This window comes from Callorhinus ursinus, unplaced genomic scaffold (genome assembly GCF_003265705.2).
Source record: "Callorhinus ursinus isolate GAN/ISIS: 27379988/994484 unplaced genomic scaffold, GSC_fseal_2.0 scaffold1, whole genome shotgun sequence".
Lineage (NCBI taxonomy): Eukaryota > Metazoa > Chordata > Mammalia > Carnivora > Otariidae > Callorhinus > Callorhinus ursinus.
This window is the reverse complement of record NW_027397063.1, coordinates 107,820,491-107,841,228: the sequence shown is the minus strand read 5'-3', so window position 1 is coordinate 107,841,228 and position 20,738 is coordinate 107,820,491. Positions and strand designations below refer to the sequence as shown.

Here is a 20,738-nt window from a genome sequence, read left to right as displayed (position 1 = left end):
TGTGGGAGGAATAAATTATTAAATCTACCACACCTTCTATTTTTAATCTCCACCATGCAATTTTATATTCACAATGTTCTCATACAATGGTAAAACACTAATTAGTATTTAAAAACTGATTCATTTTATGATTGACCTTTAGCTAATTTCAGTCTGTGAATTCTATTCTTTGGGTTTACAAATAGCTGACAAAACTGATTTCTTTCAGTTCTGAAAATCCAATGTTTAATTAAAATAGTTTTAAGTTATTTTTTCTGGTGCTCAGTTAGCATTTATGTCTTAGTGAACATAGATAACATGAAGTGTCTTCATTAATTATTTTGAAAGTAGAAAGCATTACTTTTTAATAATAATTCAGTTTTAATATAGACTCCTTTTAAATGATTCTTACAGAACTGAGAAATATTTTAAAACCATAATTATATCATACTATCTTTTCATCCTAATTAGAAGGTAGAGAGTATTAGGATTGTAATGATGAGGAAAGGAAAACACAGATAATTAAAATAATTTTTTAAGTTGATCAACAATGGAAAAAGAGAAAAGTTAATATATCCTGTATCTCTTACCTTTATTCAATAAAAGGTACCACAAGAAGCATTTGCCATATTTCTGAGAGTGTCTGGTGCAATTCTGGATATCACAAAAGTGCAAAGTTCACTCTTGTCCATACTTTTTACCCATGTCCTAATCTTAATTAAGCAATCCTTATATGCTTTACATGTCAATTGCATTCAGGCCAAGTCTTTGGTTTGAGTTCATTCCATGAGAGGGTGTAGATTAAAGTATCTCAATAAGAAAGACACTTGTTTAAAATTTGAGAACTTGCAAGTGTCTGCTATCTACAAGTCATTTGTCTACTGTTTTTCTGGGTCAACTATAAACTTCTTAAAGTCTACCAGGAAAAAAAAAGCTGTTAATTAAATAAAGCCAGGTTTATTAGATTTATTTCAGAATGGGAAAACACCACCTCAATGGAACTTTGATCATGTTTCAGAAGAGGAAGTCAGGAGAAGCTGTTGTAGTATTTCAGGATCAAGACTGGATGGTTTTTAGGCATGTATTACAAGGTAGGAAACTAGTTTGGATTAGACAGAAATTAGGATATACTAATTTTGGATTGGAGGGCACAGTAAGGAAAAGGTCTTAAAATGAGTCTTAGTAAGTTTTAATAAGTAAGCTGTTTTAGTTGGCTCACAGTTTCATCATCTTCCAAGAGAAGGTATTTCTTGGAGCAAACAGCTACGTTACTTTCACTTACACTCAGTATTGTTTAACAAAGAGAGGGGAGAGGATTTCCAGTATTGATTAACACAGAGATAAGGAATATGCTCATTTTGTTTCTTATTTTGTGGGTATCACTTTACAACTACAAATCTGAGTTTGGAATGGAAATATTTTGTCAACTTAACTCTTAACTCCCAACTTTCCAGGTTAGCGGACAGGTCAAATATTATAATTATTGGGACTCCATTATTTTCACTAGACAGAGTCACACACAGATCTCAGTGTTCCATGTGGTACTTATAAACTGGGGGAAGGGAATTTACTTTGTAGTCCATTATAGATGCTACTAGTATTTTCATTGTCTGTATCCACGTAGTTCCCTTAAATTCCAGGGATTTTTGTTTCCATGTCCTTATGGAGCATAGAAGTACTTGTTCAGTTTTACAAGATCAGAAGTGGATTTGAGGGTAATTGATGAAGCTTAAACTTTAAGATTCATCACATGCAGAATCCCATTCTGAGGAATTTCTAGTGGAACTAGCAGTAAGTTAATATAGCTATAAAATTGTAAAATAATAATAATTACTATAAATTTAGGATATTTAACAATAATTTGCTGAGATTGCTTTATCTCCCTTCTATGATGTCCCTCTATTTCACTTCCCCTCCTGTCTGGTGGTATCAAAAGGTCACTCTGACAAATGTAAAGGTAAGTTGAAGATAATTGGGTTGAGTTTAGTAGTCTATACTTATGTGTTCATAATCACTTGCCTGTATAATTAAATAATTGAAAGTCATTGAATGTGGGCATGGCTTCCAGAAATACTGTTTTCATCTACTACAGCTCACTTGATATCATGACAAAATAGGTTTCATGGTTGAAAAGGTGTAAGGTCAAAATGTTTGAGCATGCCTAGCAAAGGAAATATGTAGGTAGTGAGTAAGAAGCAGGGCTTGAGATGTCCGGAGCCATCAGTTAGATAGTTAATAATCAGAAGTGTAAAATTGTAAGCAGAGGATGCACTGATGCACAGAATGGAAATTCTCTCATCAGAAATATACCCCAAAAATGCAGTAATGGGCAACATTTTTGATGAGTATTCAGTTGTAATAATTTTATTCCTTGTGCCAGTAGCTGTACATGATGATTTTTTTTCAATTTTATTCTGGTAAACTATACACAACATAAACTTTACCACCTTAACCATTTGTAATATATAGTTCTGTGGCATTAAGTACATCCATATTGTTGTGCATCTAGCACCCCTGATTGTCTCCATAACTCTTCATCTTGTAAAATTGAAACTCGCTATCTATTAAACGGTAACTCCACATTTCTTCTTACCCCCAGATCCTGGCAACCACCATTCTACTTTCTGTTTTATGATTTTAACCACACTAAGTACTTCATATAAGTGGAATAGCACAATATTTGTCTTTTTTGTGATTGACCTATTTCACTTTAATATCCTCCAAGATCATTCATGCTGTAGCGTGTCAGAATTCCTTTTTTTAAGACTAAATAATATTCCATTGTATGTATACTGTATATAAAATTTTAAATCAACTCTATTTGTATAATTTACAAATAACAAACTGCAGCCATTTTCATTAAAGTATATATCTGTGAAACCAACAGCACAATCCAGATATAGAATATTTTTATCTTCCCCAAAGTTTCCTTGTGATTCTTTACAATTCATTAATCTTGTTGTACTCAGCTCTAGGTAAAGACTGACCTGCATTTTGTCATTATAGATTATATTTTGTCTCTTCGAGAACTGTATGTATGCATATATGAATTCATACGGTATGTATTCTTTTCTGTCTGAAATTTTTCACTAAGAATAATGATTTTGAGACTTATTCATGTTGGTGCATATATCCGTGGCCCATTGCTTTTATTTCTGAGTACTCTTCCATTGAATAGGTATATTACATTTTATTTTAGCCATGAACCTGTTGGAAGACACTTGGGTTCTTTCCAGTGTTGGGCTATTGTGAATAAAGCTTCTATAAATATTTGTTTACATTTTTATATCTCTTGGGTAAATACCTAGGTGTATACTTGTTAGATCATTTCATAAAGAAGTGGCCACTGTTTTCAGTGGGGTCAGTGGCATCATATTCTCCCACAACTTTGTCAGCACTTGATATTGCCAATTTTTCTAGTTTTATCTATTGCATTGCATATACAGTAATATTTCATAGTTTAATTTGTGCTTTCCTGGTTAAAAATAATGTTGAAAACTTTTCCATAAACTTACTGGCTATTTATATACCATCTTTTGTGTAATGAAGTTTCTTATATTTTGCCCATTTATTTTTTGGTTCCTTTTATTGAGTTGTGATATATTCAGGAACCAAGTCCTTTTTCTGATATATATATTGCAAAAACTTCTCTCAGTTGGTGTATTATCTCTTAATTTTCTTATTATTGTCTTTCTTCAGGGTAAAACTTTTAATTTTGATTAATTCTAATATATCACCTTATCTTTTGTGGTGTGTGCTTCTTTGTCCCACCTAAAAATTCCATAGCTACTGCAAGGTTGTGAAGATTTCTTCCTATGTTATCTTCTATGTGGATGTAGCATTTTTTTTTACTATATTTTACTTTTATTTACTTTTTTATTACCTTTTTCCCCATTAAATTGTCTTTGTGTCATTATTGAAAAATCAAGTGACCTTCATGGGTCTCTATTTTATTCCATTTATCCAAATGCCTGATTTTTACCAAATCACATTCTCTTGATTGCTATAAGTATGGAATGAGTCTTGGAAGTCAAGGAATATAAATCCTCTAACTATATTCTCCTTTACAAAACTACTTAGGCTTTTCTAGATTGTTTGCATGTCTATAAATTGCTAGCATCTGTTTGTTAATTTCTATGAAAAGTCTATTGGAATTTTAGCTGCAATTGTGCGGGCCTATAGATTAACTTGTGTCATGTTTGGAATTATATTTTTTCAAGGAATTTGCCCATTGTATTTAAGATATCAAATGTGTTATTTATGATAGGTTATTGTTATCCACTTAATGTCTGAAGGATCTGTAGTGATAACCTCTCTTTCTTCGTTTGATTATTTATCTTCTCTCTCTCTTTCTTAACTTAATCACTTTAACCTGGGATATATCAATTCTATTGATCTGTTCAAGAATCAGCTTTCAGATTTATTAATATATTTATTTTTTTCTTTCATTCCTTCTTTCTATAATCTTTATTATATCTTATTTTCTACTTTTTTGGGTTTACTGTACTTTTCTTATCAAGCAGCCTAAAATAATACTTTAAACTTCTTTTAGAACTTTCTTTTGTTCTAAAATAATCATTTAAACATATTTTGTGTCCCAAATGCTCCTTCAAATATACTGTATTTTTATTACAATTTAGTTTAATAGTGTGAGAGCTGAAACAAGAAGGCAGAGAGTTTGTTTTTACCTCAACAGACTCAAATTTGTCACTGTTCTGTGCGTGTCTATGAATGATCATGAAAGCATTGCAAGTATTGATTTGACAGTTACAAATAAATTTAGTGAGAAGGAGAGTTCACAAATACAGAATCAGTGAATTATGAGGATTGATTGCATCTCTCTCTTTCTCTTTGTATGCATATATATAACAAGATTGGTTTGAACTGTGCGGGTCTACTTATATGTGGAATTTTTGATAAATACAGTACTGTACTATAAATGTATTTTCTCTTCCTCATGATTTTCTTTTTCTTTTAAGATTTTATTTATTTACTTGAGAGAGAGAGAGAGAGGGAGGGAGGGAGAGAGCACAGAGAGAGAGGGAGAAGCAGACGCCCCACTGAGCAGGGAGCCCTAGGTGGGGCTCGATCCCAGGACACTTGGATCATTATCTAAGCCGAAGGCAGTTGTTTAACCAACTGAGCCACCCAGCCACCCCATGATTTTCTTAATAACATTTCATTCTCTCTAGCTTATTTTATTATAGGAACACAATATATGGTACATATAACATACAAAATATGTGTTAATCGACTGTTTATGTCATCAATATGGTGTTCAGTCAACAGTAGACTATTAGTAGCTAAGTTTTGGGGGGGTCAAAAGTTATATGTGAGTTTTCAACTGCATGGTGCGGTCAGTGCCCCTAACCTCTGTGTTGTTTAAGGGTCAACTGTGTGTTGTGTATATATATATACACACATACACACACCTGGTTTACCTGGGATTTTTGTTTTAAGTAAACGTTGACAACATAGAATTAAGTCTTTTTAATATAGCCATTCTGGCTGTCTCTACTTTTAATTAGATCAATAATTACTTTGAATTTAATATAATTGCTGATATGTTTATGTTTGGGTTTAACATTTTATTACTTATCATTTTTACTTGGCTTCTCACTTCTGTCTTGTTTCTCTGCACTCCTTTCTCACTTAGTTTTGTATATTTATTTTTTTAAATTCTATTTTCACTATTAGATTCTTAGCTATACATGACTTTTATTGGCTCCTCCAAGGAACATATGAATCCTCTGATTTTCACAGTCTGTTTAGAGGTAATATTGTAACCTTTCATGTAAAATGTAGACAATCTTGCAATTCTATAGTCCATTTACCCCACCTCCATCATCCTTTATGGTATAGTTATCCAAGGTATTATATCTCCAAAAGAAAAATACTGTAATTTTTATTTTATACAGTCAAATTTGCCTAAATTTCTGATGCTTTTTATTTATTGCTGAAGATCTGAGTTTCTCTAATAGTCTGAAGAAGTACATTTACTATTTCTAGTCCTACAGCTCTGCTGTGAACAGATTCTGTTGGTTTTCTTTCACCTAAATGTGTCTCTGTCATATTCTTGAGGGATGTAATGCCTAGATAAATAATTCTGGGTTGATAGTTTTGTCTTTAGATACTTCAAAGAAATTTTCAAATGTCTTTTGGCCTTCATTATTTCTGGAGTAAAGACTACAATCATTTAAATCACTGTTTCCCTGTGTTTCCAGTGCCTACTGTTGCATAAAAACCATCCCCAAACTTAATGGTTTCACAGCATTTCTTTTCCTCATGAATTTGTACTCTGTGTAGGGCTTGAAAAGGATAAGCTCATCTGTGCTTCACTCAGTGTGCTCAGATGGCTCAGATTGTGGGGTTGAAATTATCTGAAGGCTCACTCATGCAGGGTCTGTTCCCTGCTGGGGGAAGACTCAAATAGTAGCAGGTTGGAACAGCCTGGGCTCTTCTGGTGCCTTTCTTCCCTCTAAGCTGTAACATATCCAACTCATCACATCATCCCTTTTCACTTTTCCTCTGTGACCTGGGCCACCATGGTTCTTTGCAAACTTTATCCACTGTGCTCACTGCCATCATGACTTTCATAACTTTCTATAGAAGTCAAGAAAATACAATGAAAGGAAAAGTGCATAGAGGACCAGAGAGAATTGGGTGAGATGCCAGCTCGCAAACATGTTTAGAGCAGCACTGTTACCTGTTTGTCATCCTTGGGTTAGAAATCTTCAAAAAACACAGATTAGAGAAATTATGTTCTTACTACAAAATGGAACTCATTTTTACCACCACTGGGTTGTGCACTAAAAGGTGAATTCCTTCAGGTGTTATGATTCTAGAAACCACTCATGTCAATTTTGCCATGGAAAGATGACAGTGAACAATATCTATCAACAAAACAGGATTGGCTTGCACTCTTTTCTTTATTTTTGGTGTTTTATCTGTACTTTGACTTACTTTTATCTTTTCTGTCTAAAAGACTTGACATTTTTTAACCATTTTTTTAAAAGAAAAGAACAGATTTTCTTAGTTTTTACTAATTTTTCCTTTTCTTTTGTAATTTTGCCCTCTGTAAGAAGATCTTACCCCCTTTGTTTGGCATGAAAGATTCATGGAGGGAGAGGACTACCAATATAGTTAGTGGATTTTTCAGATTTATACTATCCCCGAAAATGACAATGTACTAGGAAAAACAACATTTCACACATATCCAAAGTCTAAGTGTGGATATTAAAAGTTGCACTTACATATTTATCCAGCATATTTGTCCCAGGCTTTGTTAAATATCTCTAGGTGGTATAAAAAATTATTGGAGCTACTTGTTTTGAGCTCTTTACAATTTAGTTGGAGATCAGATAATTTAAACACTGTTATATAACAATATTTGAAAAAATGCTAAATGAATGCTAGACAAAATGACATAGAAGTTCGTTCTCAACTTTTTAGTTTTAGGAATGAAATAACAGTAGTAACAACAAAGCTACATCTCAGTTCCTTTAGAAACTGCAGAAGTAAAAATCACATAAAACAATTTCACAGTTGGTGGATAACATTCTCTATGTATTTCACATGAATACAGATATAACTCAAAGCAATAAGTATCAACCACTAATCACAATGCTTGTTTGAACAATAGTTATTTCTCATTTCCCGTATCTGGAAATAAAGATGCATGTTGAGCACAGTTTTCAGATTGGCATCTAATTCTTACTTTAATAAATATTTAAGGGGTGCCTGGGTGGCTCAGTTGTTGGGCTTCTGCCTTTGGCTTGGGTCATGATCCCAGGGTCCTGAGATTGAGCCCCTCATTGGGCTCCTTGCTCCGCAGGGAGCCTGCTTCTCCCTCTGCCACTCCCTCTCCCACTCCTCGCTGTCTCTCTTTCTGTCGAATAAATAAATAAAATCTTAAAAAAAAAGAAATAAATATTTAAAATACTCCTGAACCTTTGAGGCTGACATCCTACTGTATGATTTTTGATGATATTGCACATGACACTCTTAAATGTATTGCATATAGTAAGGTCTTACAGTAATGACTCTTAGCCAGCAAAGTAGCTGGCTTATTCTCTGGCTCATCTGTATTTGCCAGGTGATTCTAAGTGTTAAAGTAAACTGCACCTAGAATTTAAGGTCTCTCCCTGTTGTTGTTTGGCAGAGGAGCTCAGCCTGCCGTGGGCCCTTTGAAAATCTCATTTGGTGATAACATACAGCTTCCTTTCTCAAGTTACTCAAGAGTGCTGTTAAATGATTTCATCACCTTCTATGTTTAGAAAACAAGGACTTGGTGCTTTATAATCCTTAGGGTTTATTTGAATTTTATTATTTTAACTTTAAAAATGTTATTCAGTAAGTTGGGAGGACGTGGTGTCAATTATGTGTTTTTTAAAGATCTAAGAGATACTCCACAGTCTTCAGTGGTTCCTATTTCAATGAGAAATAGTTCCTACAACTGTGTCCTTCAACAATGGCCTGAGAGGTAATTTGTGAACTGGCCCTCAGTACCTCTCTGACTTCATCTCCTGCTTCCTCTGCCTCTAACTTACTCAGCTTCAGCCACTCTTTCTTGCTGTTCCTCAAACACACTGCTGCTCTTCCCAACTTAGACCCTTTTTTTTCCTCGTATTACTCTTCCCTCAGATAACCTCATAGCTAACTGCCTTGCCTCCTCTAAATCTCAATCATCCATGCCTATCATGTCCGCCCTATTTAAAAATTGAAATCCACCCATCTACCTCCCTTTACCTGCTCTATTTGTCATCATAGCACTTACCACCTTTTAACACACTCTATAATTTTTAATGTATTCTTGTCTTTATTTATTGTCTGTCTTTACTGTTAGAATCTAAGCATGTAGATGAATGTCTGGGACATGTTAGGTTCTCAGTAAATATTTATTAAAATATTTTTAATGCTGGAATGTTTTGTAATAGTTACTTCTTCCCGACCTCTGAGAATTATGAAACCTACTGCAGACAGAGGTTATTCCTTTGATCTAAATTCACTTCTCTGCAAATGTAGGCTTCAGTATATGGCTAAGATTCCATGCTTAAAATAGATAAAAGGCTTTTCCTGAATATAAAAGAGATTCTCAGAATCTATGAAGAGTTGAGATTCTGGGGCTTCCATGGCAAGAAAGCTTACTGGCATTGCTGTGAGGAAATGGTAGGACCTCAGGGCAATGATTCCCCAAAGATTAGCATGTCCCCACCGTAGTACAGAAGAGGCAAAGCAGGAGAGGTAGAGCCGGGTGGGCCTGAAGAACCCTTACAGAGACACTAGGGTATATCCCAGATTGAAGAAAACACAAGGGACTGAGCAGGGATTGGGAATTAGGGAATTAAGTTTAATTTCCAACCTGCCAAACAAAATGAGAATTCTGAGACAAAATTAAGTTAATTTAAATAATGCAGTGGTTTGGGTTTGGTTTTTGTTTGTTTGTTGGGTGTTTTGTTTTTGGTTTTTGGGGCTTTTTTTTTTTGGCACTAGTTTTGTGGACTGAGATTTATATATCCTAATTGAAGGCTAAAAATCTATTCCAAGAGTAGTAAATAGGAAGCTAAATGATAGTGCAAGGATACCTCAGTGCTGATGATTGGTATATTTTCCATTTCTTCCCATGGTTTCTAGTCATTCTTTCTTGGACCGAGTCTGCGTTTCTTCTGTGTGTGTGTGTGTGTGTGTGTGTGCGCGCGCACACGTGCGTGTGTTTTAATGCTCTTCATGTCAGTGTGTGCCTGTAATGCTATTTGTTATCTGGCAAACTCCTTAACCTATGGACTACAGATTCTATTTCCATAGCTCAAGGTGTAAGTCAAGTACTTCACTTATTTTCTCACAGCAGTTTGATTACATTGAGATCATTTACTTCTGTAACTCCTTAACTGTAATCATCTTTTTCTTTTTTTGTAATCATCTTTATGGTAATAATTGTGCTTTTGTTATTTGCTTCCATGATGCTTGGAACATAGATACTTGTTCATGTTACGGAGATCCTACAGTTGTAAGTACTTTGAGATGTACTGTTCTTTAAAGTAAGCATTAACACATTTTTAAGCAGACAATAAAATAGAAGAGAAGTAGCTTGCTAAGGTGATACGGTGGCAGTCTGCATTCTAGTCAACATACATCTGCATTCTAAACCATGCACCTTCTTCTCTCCCAAGCTGCTTTTTGACATATGAGATGTCTTAACAATATGATTCCTAAGTTACAAGGAGTTTTTATTTTAAAAAAAACTGGAGAAGCCCAGAGGCTGCTTACTCCAGCACAGCCTCTTTCAACCTCAGATTTTTTTAGTATTGTTTTCAGTCTCCCAAACTGGCATGCTTTGTGTTTGTGTATGTGTAGATCTCTAACCAAAGGAGACTTATAAAAAATCCCAGGGAAATATTCTGATCACAAGGCAGCACTGGCCCAGAGTGGAAGGACACGGTGATAGCACAGTCTCAATTACTTACCTGACCATTGAGCAGGGGTCAGAGGTTGTAGACGTGGAGCCTTCCATATGGTGGTTGGGGGGGAGCGCTGTAGGGGGAGAGAACGAGATCCCCAAATGAAATGAGGTGTCATTATTAGAAGAAGGAGTAAAAGATGTTGGACAGATTAAAACAACATGATACATTCCCCTAGATACCAAAATGTAATATCCCAAAATACTTCTAGAGATCCCAGGAGCAAGACATATTAAATATGTTTAATTTAGAATTTCTTTCACGGTAATCTGCCTTTGGAATAAATTGAACTGCTTCCAATCAAGAGAAAGATTTAAAAGGATTATCTTACTCATTGTTTCTCAAATCCTGTCTTTATATGGAAGCTTAGGGGGAACTGGAATGACTCCCAGTGAGAACAACTCTTATTGAGTTATTCTACTTTTAAATCCAAAAATTACCTTGTAAATAGACCTGAATAGAAGACTGTAGTCCTCCAGTGGAACACCCCTAACAGGATAATTATAACACCTGAGGCTACCAGGAACCAAATGCATCGAAGCAGTTACTTGAGCATCTAGTTCTTCTCTAATTCTTTTTAATGGGAAACAATTGGTTAGCCGAGCAGCTATAATGCACCTTTCCCAATATACCGGTTTTCATTTTTAAAGCCAATCTTTCCCATTTGAAACCATGTCTGAAGGCAATTACTTTAAACAATGATATGCTCTTCTCAGGTCAATATCCCTTAGTGAACTGTGTTTGCTAATGTAGTTCAAGGGATTTCAAAGGTATTTAAATTAACGTGAGAAAAGTAAATGGCTATCTCATCTGCTCCCTTTATTTCACTACAGAAACGAACATGGCAGTCTCAATGCATTATTTGGTAAAAGGCTATTTTCTAATTTGAAATAAATGGATGCTAGCTGGTGGCAAAAAGACCAGTGAAAAGGTTACTTTGAAATCGCTGTAAGAAGTGATGAACATTGATAAGAGGGTGTGGACCCAGTAGAAATGGAAAGGAAAATGCAGTCTAATCATTTATAAAAGCAATATGGATGTTTCTACAAAATCTTATAATGAAAAAGACATATCATTAACACATATATTGATATGAAAAAAAGTGATTGAAGAGCTGCTGAGATTCCAAAGTGGAGGATATTTAAAAAGAAAATATGAATAGCTATAAAATGCAATGCTAGAGAGAATACTCACCTTATCAGTGAATATCACATAACAGAGCTCTTCACTGATAAACATAAATGGATGACCAAGATCAACCAGAGAGGAGAAAAACAACAACACAGAAAACATGGACTCAAAGGGACAAATGGATAAACTGAACATAGAAATCAGAATATCAGTCAAATGATCAATCAACCATGAGAGTAAAATAAACTTAATTTGGACATGCATGAGCTAGACATTTTACCACTTACAGGCCATTTCTGTATATTTATTTAGGAAGTATTATAGCTGTTGTAAAGAGTCCAAGGCATCCAAGAAACAGCCTAACATAGAAGAACAAAAGTAAGGGTAATTCTCAGATGAAAAGCAATTGGTGTAAATTAAAATCGAAATTCTTTGCACAGGGGCTCCTGGGTGGCTCACTCAGTTAAGCATCTGACTCTTGATTTTGACTCAGGTCCTGATCGCAGGGTTGTGGGATTGAGCCCTGTGTCAGATTCCACGCTGGGCATGGAGCCTGCTTAAGATTCTCTCTCCCTCTCCTTCTGCCCCTCCTCTTCCCCCACTCAAGTGCACTTTCTCTCCAAAAAAAAGAAAGAAAAGAAAGAAAGAAATTCTTTGGACTTTCAGAAAATGCCTCTTAAAAACGGGTTCTTGGGGTGCCTGGGTGGCTCAGTCATTAAGCGTCTGCCTTCGGCTCAGGTCATGATCCCAGGGTCCTGGGATCGAGTCCCACATCGGGCTCCTTGCTCAGCGGGAAGCCTGCTTCTCCCTCTCCTCCCTGCTCCTGCTCTCTCTCTTGCTATCTCTGTCGCTATTTCTGTCTCTCTCAAATAATTAAAATCTTTTAAAAAATGTGTTCTTTATAACAAATACATGATTAAGTAGCTAGAGGGCCTTAGGCATAAAGTGAAGATATCTATTAAGAGACTATACAATAAAACACATAAGCAAGCAAATGTATTAATAAAGAACATGTAAAATAAATAAATCCAATATGCTTCCTCCCTGTCTTTCCCTTATTTTAGAAGTCAACATGCTCTCTAAAAATATTTGAGCAAAGAAATAGACATTTATGTGTGCTATATACAAATATAAGGGTCATAATAGAGTAAGAAATAAAAATAAATATGAATTTATATTTTTAGCAAAGATTTAGAAGTATAGAAGGAAAGGATGGAACTATAATAAGTGTCAACTTTTATGGAAGGATAGACCACATTTAATATTGAAGATTAACAAATAGGTGTACACAGGTAACATTTATACTTATTGAGATAATTATGTCAAGTCCTAAAAACAGACTATTAAAAGTGTCTCTGGGTGGAAGGTAGTAAACTTTCATTTTCACGTTATATCCTTTAGTACTGACTGGACTTTATGATCCAGCACGTGCATTTCTCTTATAGATAAAGCAAATTAAAAATAACAAAATGAAGTTATATCCATAAAGCATCATTGAGAAAAATGATTACTAAACTCAAAAGAAGATTGCAACATGATTGCTTTTTACTATTACTCATGTTTATTACCACCAGGGCTACTGGCCTAATACTTGCACATTCTCACCAAATGTCATCACCCATTGTTTGTGCTAATGTATAAAGCAACTGTTTTTCCTTTTTGACAGCTTTTCTTGTATGAGTCTGGTCAAGTTCCTGGCCACTATCTCTTTAGAAGCAGTAATGATCTGTGTGAAGAAAGCAGTGACCTCCAGGTGACAGATCTCTTTATATTTCTTAATACGTTAAAACGTTCACATTAAGGGAGATATGCCTATTCTGGTGAATCTAAAAATCGATGTTGCCATACTATAGATTTCTTTATAATAAATACATTAGGTATGATGCTTAGAAGGACCAGACAGAAGCTTGCATTAGCATTCGGGGAGAAGTTTCCCCACCACTCATTCCATCCTGTAGGACACATTTTTTTTTTTCTCTGTGAAGAAGGCTAGGACTTGGTTAAATCAGCCAGCTTCTCCTTTTCCCAGGAGATAAAAGGAAGAGGGAATAAATTGCAGCTGGACTGTTTCTACATCAAAGAGACTATGGGGAGAGTTCTTAAAGAATTTTGTTATGATTATCTTTGCTTGGGAAAAAGGGAAATAAGACTCATGACAAAGCTGAAAAATTTATTTGTAAAGCACACTTTTCAGAGTGAAAGATGTAGAAGAAATTATATGTATATAAATACACACATGCACTTATTTCAGAGTTCTATACTTGCCTTCAGAAAACAGTTGAATTAACGATAACAACACAAATGTCCCTGACTGATGAAATTGACTTAGAAATGATAAAGCAATTAGGAATGCTGATGTAAATAAGAATCACAAGGAGATGGATTCTTATGCACTGACTGCCATTAGCGGACCTCACCTTGAGTGAGGTCCAGTATATGAATAGAGCCTTGGTAACAGGCTGGAACTGTTGCTGTGCACTTTCTATATATCTAAGTAATGCTAACTCCAGACCCAATCTGTTGATTTCTGCCCTGAAACCGAAGTAGCTCTGCAGTGGTTAAACCAGGTTTCAAGGAAGTTACTACCTATCCTCATTCATCTTAAGCGAACACACTTGGACTGTTTGTCATTTAAAAGAATTAAAAATCTCATCTTGACAGATGTATGTTAATAAAGCTCTTCTGCACCTGACCCTTTTAATAAGTTATTTATTAACCAGTTTATACAGATAACATTTAAAAGTCAAGGCATTGCTTCTCTCTCCCCTCTCCCCTCCCCCCAAGTGCTGTTCTGGCTGCACTGAGCTCACTCAGAGTTCTTAGGCTCCTGCTAAGCTGGTGCCACTGTAGTCTCTGTCCAGCCGCAGTCATAATCATCTCCTCATTAGGCATGATGAGATGTTCTCCGACATCCTCAAGATCTGGGAGGTCATGGACAGGCTGTGCCTGGAGGTGGAGGGGAAGATGATCAGTAAGACAGAGGGTAACATTGTTGACTCACTTATTGGTGGAAATGTCCCCACTGAAGGCCCCAAGGGTGAAAGTACCAAAAGCACAAAATCACTAGCATTGATATTGTCATGAACCATCATTTGCACTTCCCGCAAATGATGGAAACCAGCTTCGCAGAGGAAACCTACAAGAAGAACATCAAAGAATATATGAAATCAATCAAAGGTAAACGTGAAGAACGGAGACCAGAAAGAGTAAAACTTTTTATGACAGGGGCTGCAGAACAAATCAAGCACATCCTTGCCAATTAATAACAAAAGCAAAGAAACACATCGACAACAATACAATAATAGTGGGGGACTTTAACACCCCCCTGACTGAAATGGACAGATCATCTAAGCAAAAGATCAACAAGGAAATAAAGACTTTAAATGACACATTGGACCAAATGGACTTCACAGATATATTCAGAACATTCCATCCCAAAGCAACAGAATACACATTCTTCTCTAGTGCCCGTGGAACATTCGCCAGAATAAATCACATCCTAGGTCACAAATCAGGTCTCAATCGGTACCAAAAGACTGGGATCATTTCTTGCATATTTTCAGACCACAATGCTTTGAAACTAGAACTCAATCACCGGAGGAAAGTCGAAAGGAACTCAAATACATGGAGCTTTCCCCCTAAGGTCAGGAACACAGCAGGGATGTCCACTATCACCACTGCTATTCAACACAGTATTAGAAGTCCTAGCCACAGCAATCAGACAACAAAAAGAAATCAAAGGCATCCAAATCGGCAAAGAAGAAGTCAAACTCTCACTCTTTGCAGATGATATGATACTTTATGTGGAAACGCCAAAAGACTCCACCCCAAAACTGCTAGAACTCATACAGGAATTCGGTAAAGTGGCAGGATATAAAATCAATGCACAGAAATCAGTGGCATTCCTATACACTAACAACAAGACAGAAGAAAGAGAAATTAAGGAGTCGATCCCATTTACAATTGCACCCAAAACCATAAGATACCTAGGAATAAATCAAACCAAAGAGGCAAAAGATCTGTACTCAGAAAACTATAAAATACTCATGAAAGAAATTGAGGAAGACACAAAGAAATGGAAAAATGTTCCATGCTTATGGATTGGAAGAACAAATATTGTGAAGATATCAATGCTATCTAGAGCAAGCTACACATTTAAAGCAATCCTTATCAAAATACCATCCATTTTTTCAAAGAAATGGAGCAAATAATCCCAAAATTTGTATGGAACCAGAAAAGACCCCGAATAGCCAGAGGAATGTTGAAAAAGAAAAGCAAAGCTGGTGGCATCACAATTCCGGACTTCAAGCTCTATTACAAAGCTGTCATCATCAAGACAGTATGGTACTGGCACAAAACAGACACATAGATCAATGGAACAGAATAGAGAGCCCAGAAATGCACCCTCAATTCTATGGTCAACTCATCTTCGACAAAGCAGGAAAGAATGTCCAATGGAAAAAAGACAGTCTCTTCAACAAATGGTGTTAGGAAAATTGGACAGCCACATGGAGAAGAATGAAACTGGACCATTTCCTTACACCACACACAAAAATAGACTCCAAATGGTTGAAAGACCTAAATGTGAGACAGGAGTCCATCACAATCCTAAAGGAGAACACAGGTAGCAACCGCTTCGACCTCAGCCACAGCAACTTCTTCCTAGAAACATCGCCAAAGGCAAGGGAAGCAAGGGCAAAAATGAACTATTGGGACTTCAAGATAAAAAGCTTTTGCACAGCAAATGAAACAGTCCACAAAACCAAAAGACAACCGACAGAATGAGTGAAGATATTGGCAAATGACATATCAGATAGAGGGCTAATATCCAAAATCTATAAAGAACTTATCAAATTCAACACCCAAAGAATAAATGATCCAATCAAGAAATGGGCAGACAACATGAACAGACATTTTTCCAAAGAAGACATCCAAATGGCCAACAGACACATGAAAAAGTGTTCAACATTGCTCGGCATCAGGGAAATCCAAATCAAAACCTCAATGGGATACCACCTCATACCAGTCAGAATGGCTAAAATTAACAAGTCAGGAAACAACAGATGTTGGTGGGGTTGCGGAGCAAGGGGAGCCCTCCTACACTGTTGGTGGGAATGCAAGCTGGTGCAGCCACTCTGGAAAATAGTATGGAGGTTCTTCAAAAAGTTGAAAATAGAACTACTATACAACCCAGCTATGCACTACTGGGTATTTACCCCAAAGATACAAATGTAGGGATCTGAAGGGGTACGTGCACCCCGATGTTTAAAGCAGCAATGTCCACAATAGCCAAACTGTGGAAAGAGCCAAGATGTCCATCGACAGAGGAATGGATGAAGAAGATGTGGTATATATATATACAACGGAATATTAGGCAGCCATCAAAAGGAACGAAATCTTGCCATTTGCAATGACTTGGATGGAACTGGAGGGTATCATGCTGAGTGAAATAAGTCAATCAGAGAAAGACATGTATCATATGACCTCACTGATATGAGCAATTTAATCTCAGGAAACAAACTGAGGGTCGCTGGAGTGGTGGGGGTTGGGAGGAATGGGGTGGCTGGGTGATAGACATTGGGGAGGGTATGTGCTATGGTGAGCGCTGTGAATTATGTAAGACTGTTGAATCACAGACCTGTACCTCTGAAACAAATAATACATTATAGGTTAAAAAAAAAGAAGAAGATAGCAGGAGGGGAAGAATGAAGGAGGGGAAATCGGAGGGGGAGATGAACCATGAGAGACTATGGACTCTGAGAAACAAACTGAGGGTTCTAGAGGGGAGGGGAATGGCAGGATGGATTAGCCTGGTGATGGGTATTGAAGAGGGCACGTACTGCATGGAGCACTGGGTGTTACATACAAACAATGAATCATGGAACACTACATCAAAAACTAATGATGTAACGTATGGTGATTAACATACCATAATAATAAAAAAATTTAAAAAAACAAAAACAAACAAACAAAAGAACTACCAGTTCATTATTTGTGAAAACATGAATCCAGATGGCATGGTCGCTCTGCTGGACTGTCATGAGGATGGTGAGACCCCATATATGGTTTTCTTTAAGGATGGTTTAGAAATGGAAAAATGTTAACAAATTTGCCTATTACATTGGCTGTATCACCTGTTATCATAATTGGCCACTGTGCTTTATTCACACAACAGCAGGACTTAGACAAATGCGACTGATGTCATCTTGAGCTCTTCATTTATTTTTACCTTGATTTATTTGGAGCACGGGCACTTTTTTAAAGAAAAAAACATGTCATGTTAGTTGTCTAAAATAAAATGTATTTAAACTAAGGAGAGGGTGCCTGGGTGGCTCAGTCGTTAAGCGTCTGCCTTCAGCTCAGGTCATGGTCCCAGGGTCCTGGGATCAAGTTCCACATCGGGCTCCCTGCTTGGCGGGAAGCCTGCTTCTCCCTCTCCCACTCTCTCTGCTTGTGTTCACTCTCTTGCTGTGTCTCTCTCTGTCAAATAAATAAATAAATTCTTAAAAAAAATAAAAACAACTAATAAGAGAATGCCTTGTAGTTTAATATATAGGCAAATCCCTATTGTGTAGTGTCCTGGAGAAGCTAGAGCCTGGTTGTAGACTAGTGCTAGAAAGCACAAGATGGCCTGCAGATAGCTTCTACAATGAAAGCTACTTCTGGGACTGGAATATAAAAAACAAGAGCCAAGAGTCTTAATTCTGAGTTCAAGTAAAGGGAAAGACCATGCTTAGAGCTGGGTCAACATTTGAAGTAGGTTCCTAACACATTTCATCACCTACAAACGGGAGCAATTATCTCTGGAAGAGATTACCAAAAGAATACAGTTGGAAAGAAAAAAAAAGTTGAGGTACATTATGTAGGAAGCCCCTATTTTAAAAAGGAATTTGACTAGGGAATAGGATTATCTACATAGAGTCCTAAGAATTGAAATACTAAAGCATCCATTATTTGGAGAGATATTAATTAACTCAAACATTTTCTAGCAAAAGGTATTGTATATTCAAAGTCACTCATTTTTATTTCATCATTATTCAAAGTCACTCATTTTATTTCATTATTTATTAAAATTATAAAATATAATTTTAGTAAAAGCTAATTTATATAGAACAAATTTCAGCAAAATATGATTGTTAGTATGCATAAATTTGACTTAGAATATACTTATACTTTCGTTTTTATTGTATGTGGAGACAACACTGTTAAAATAATTAAACACCAAAATCATTTATGGAAAAAGTCCCAATTGCTCCATGAAAACAAGTTAGTTCTATATTGAATGAATGAATGAATGAATGAATGAATAAATAATCATCCAAAATAAAAAGTTTAAATCTTAGCAGTTTATAGTTTTGTTTTGTTTTGTTTTTTAAGATTTTATTTATTTATTTGACAAAGAGAGACACAGTGAGAGAGGGAACACAAGCAGGGGGAGTGGGAGAGGGAGAAGCAGGCTTTCCACGGAGCAGGGAGCCCGATGTAGGACTTGATCCCAGGACCCTGGGATCATGACCTGAGCCGAAGGCAGACACTTAACTACTGAGCCACCCAGGTGCCCCATAGTTGTTTTTTTTTTTCTTTAACATCTAAGAAACCTGATGAGAATGACATGTTTAATATTTATAATCATATTTTAGTTTTAAAAGACTGCCACCATATTTGCCAATGAGCAATATAAAATATCGCTTTCTTCTAGTATCTATGGAAGTTCACATAGTTACCTTCTAATATGTAGTGTTAAAGCTGCAACCATATAATTTCATGGTGATTTATTTCTAAAAATGTATTTTATCATCTAAATCCTCATTCAGTGATGATCATGAGAAACTGGGATACTACGTAAAAGACCCTCAGGTCATTCCATATTGGAAATCTATAGGTAATTGCCAATAATAAAAATTGTTATTTGTGCAAATTATGTGAGTTAAGTTGTCAAAGAGATTTGTGAATTCTTACTAAAGAAATCACTATTCTTAAATGATTTTAAGTGTAAGTGACTTCTATTTTTATGAGGTATTAGCTCAGAAAATCAAACTGCCATTTAATTTTGCTCTGGCGAGCCTGTTGTCTTCATTTCATGTCCTTCTTGGGATACATTTTTCTCTGAAATTTTGAAGATTTATTCATGAACTCCCATTAACATTAATAGGGGTTGTATAACTCTATCCCCTACATAGCCAGTGGTAAATGAAATCCCTTTGGCATAATTTTCAGGCATTTAAATGAGTCTTGGGCTTTATAAAATACAATTATGGTGCAATGTTACTAATGTAAATACCGAGAAGGTGTGGGAGAGAGAATAAAGGTGCCCTTTATAATGATGCATGAGAGGACACACTTTCTCAAATTGAAAGACACAATTGTGAGAACTTGTCACATTATCCATCTGATCATCACTAGTTTGGGGAATAGTGATGTCTCTCATGGAATTAATAGATATTAAATCCAAAATCTGACTTAACCATCAGATCACACAGCTTTTTTTCTTTTCTTTTTAATACTGGAAACAATGGCAAAAATTTTTATTGCTGGTACTTAACTTTTTAATGGGCAGGTATAGGATTTATTTCTTACCTTGCTTGCAAAAGACTGTAATTAGTTACAGATTTGTTTAATTTGAGTAACCTTTGTGTTAGAAGAGTTAAAGGAACTTCCAGTGAGAAGGTCACAGATAACAATAAGGCATCTGGGAGCGGGGCACATGCAATTCATAGTGCTATCATATGTCAAGCTCTTAAGATACAAAGGCAGGGAACTCTTCTCTGTACTCAAAACATCTACTAGTGGCCTAATATAAGGTAAAATTGTGTTTCCGCCTTGTAAATAAGTGCACTGCATATTACGAATATAATGCAGATATTTCTGGAAATCACACCTTTTACAAATTTTACCCCTATCTCATGTCACTGTTCCTTTAATTCCACTATTAGTAATTTGTCTCTGTATCTCCAAGGAATTTTAAAAATATCTTCTGGAGCTCTCTATATAAATGAGCCAGAAGCAACCTACGAGTTACTTACAACTCAGGAAGGAGTAACATGTTATAACAGTTTAGTGAGACTTCCACCCAGCAAGCCCACCGAGAATCTGTATTTGTTTGCATGGAACAAGTTGCAAACTGGGAGAAATGAAACCACAGAGTCACAGGAATGGGGAAGGTGCTAGAAG

At 36.0% G+C, this 20,738-nt stretch overlaps 1 pseudogene; it reads left to right on the top strand.

Moving 5' to 3' along the window:
• Positions 1-14,453: 14,453 nt before the first annotated feature.
• LOC112822572 (translationally-controlled tumor protein-like) lies at positions 14,454-17,860 on the top strand (annotated as a pseudogene).
• Positions 17,861-20,738: the final 2,878 nt, after the last annotated feature.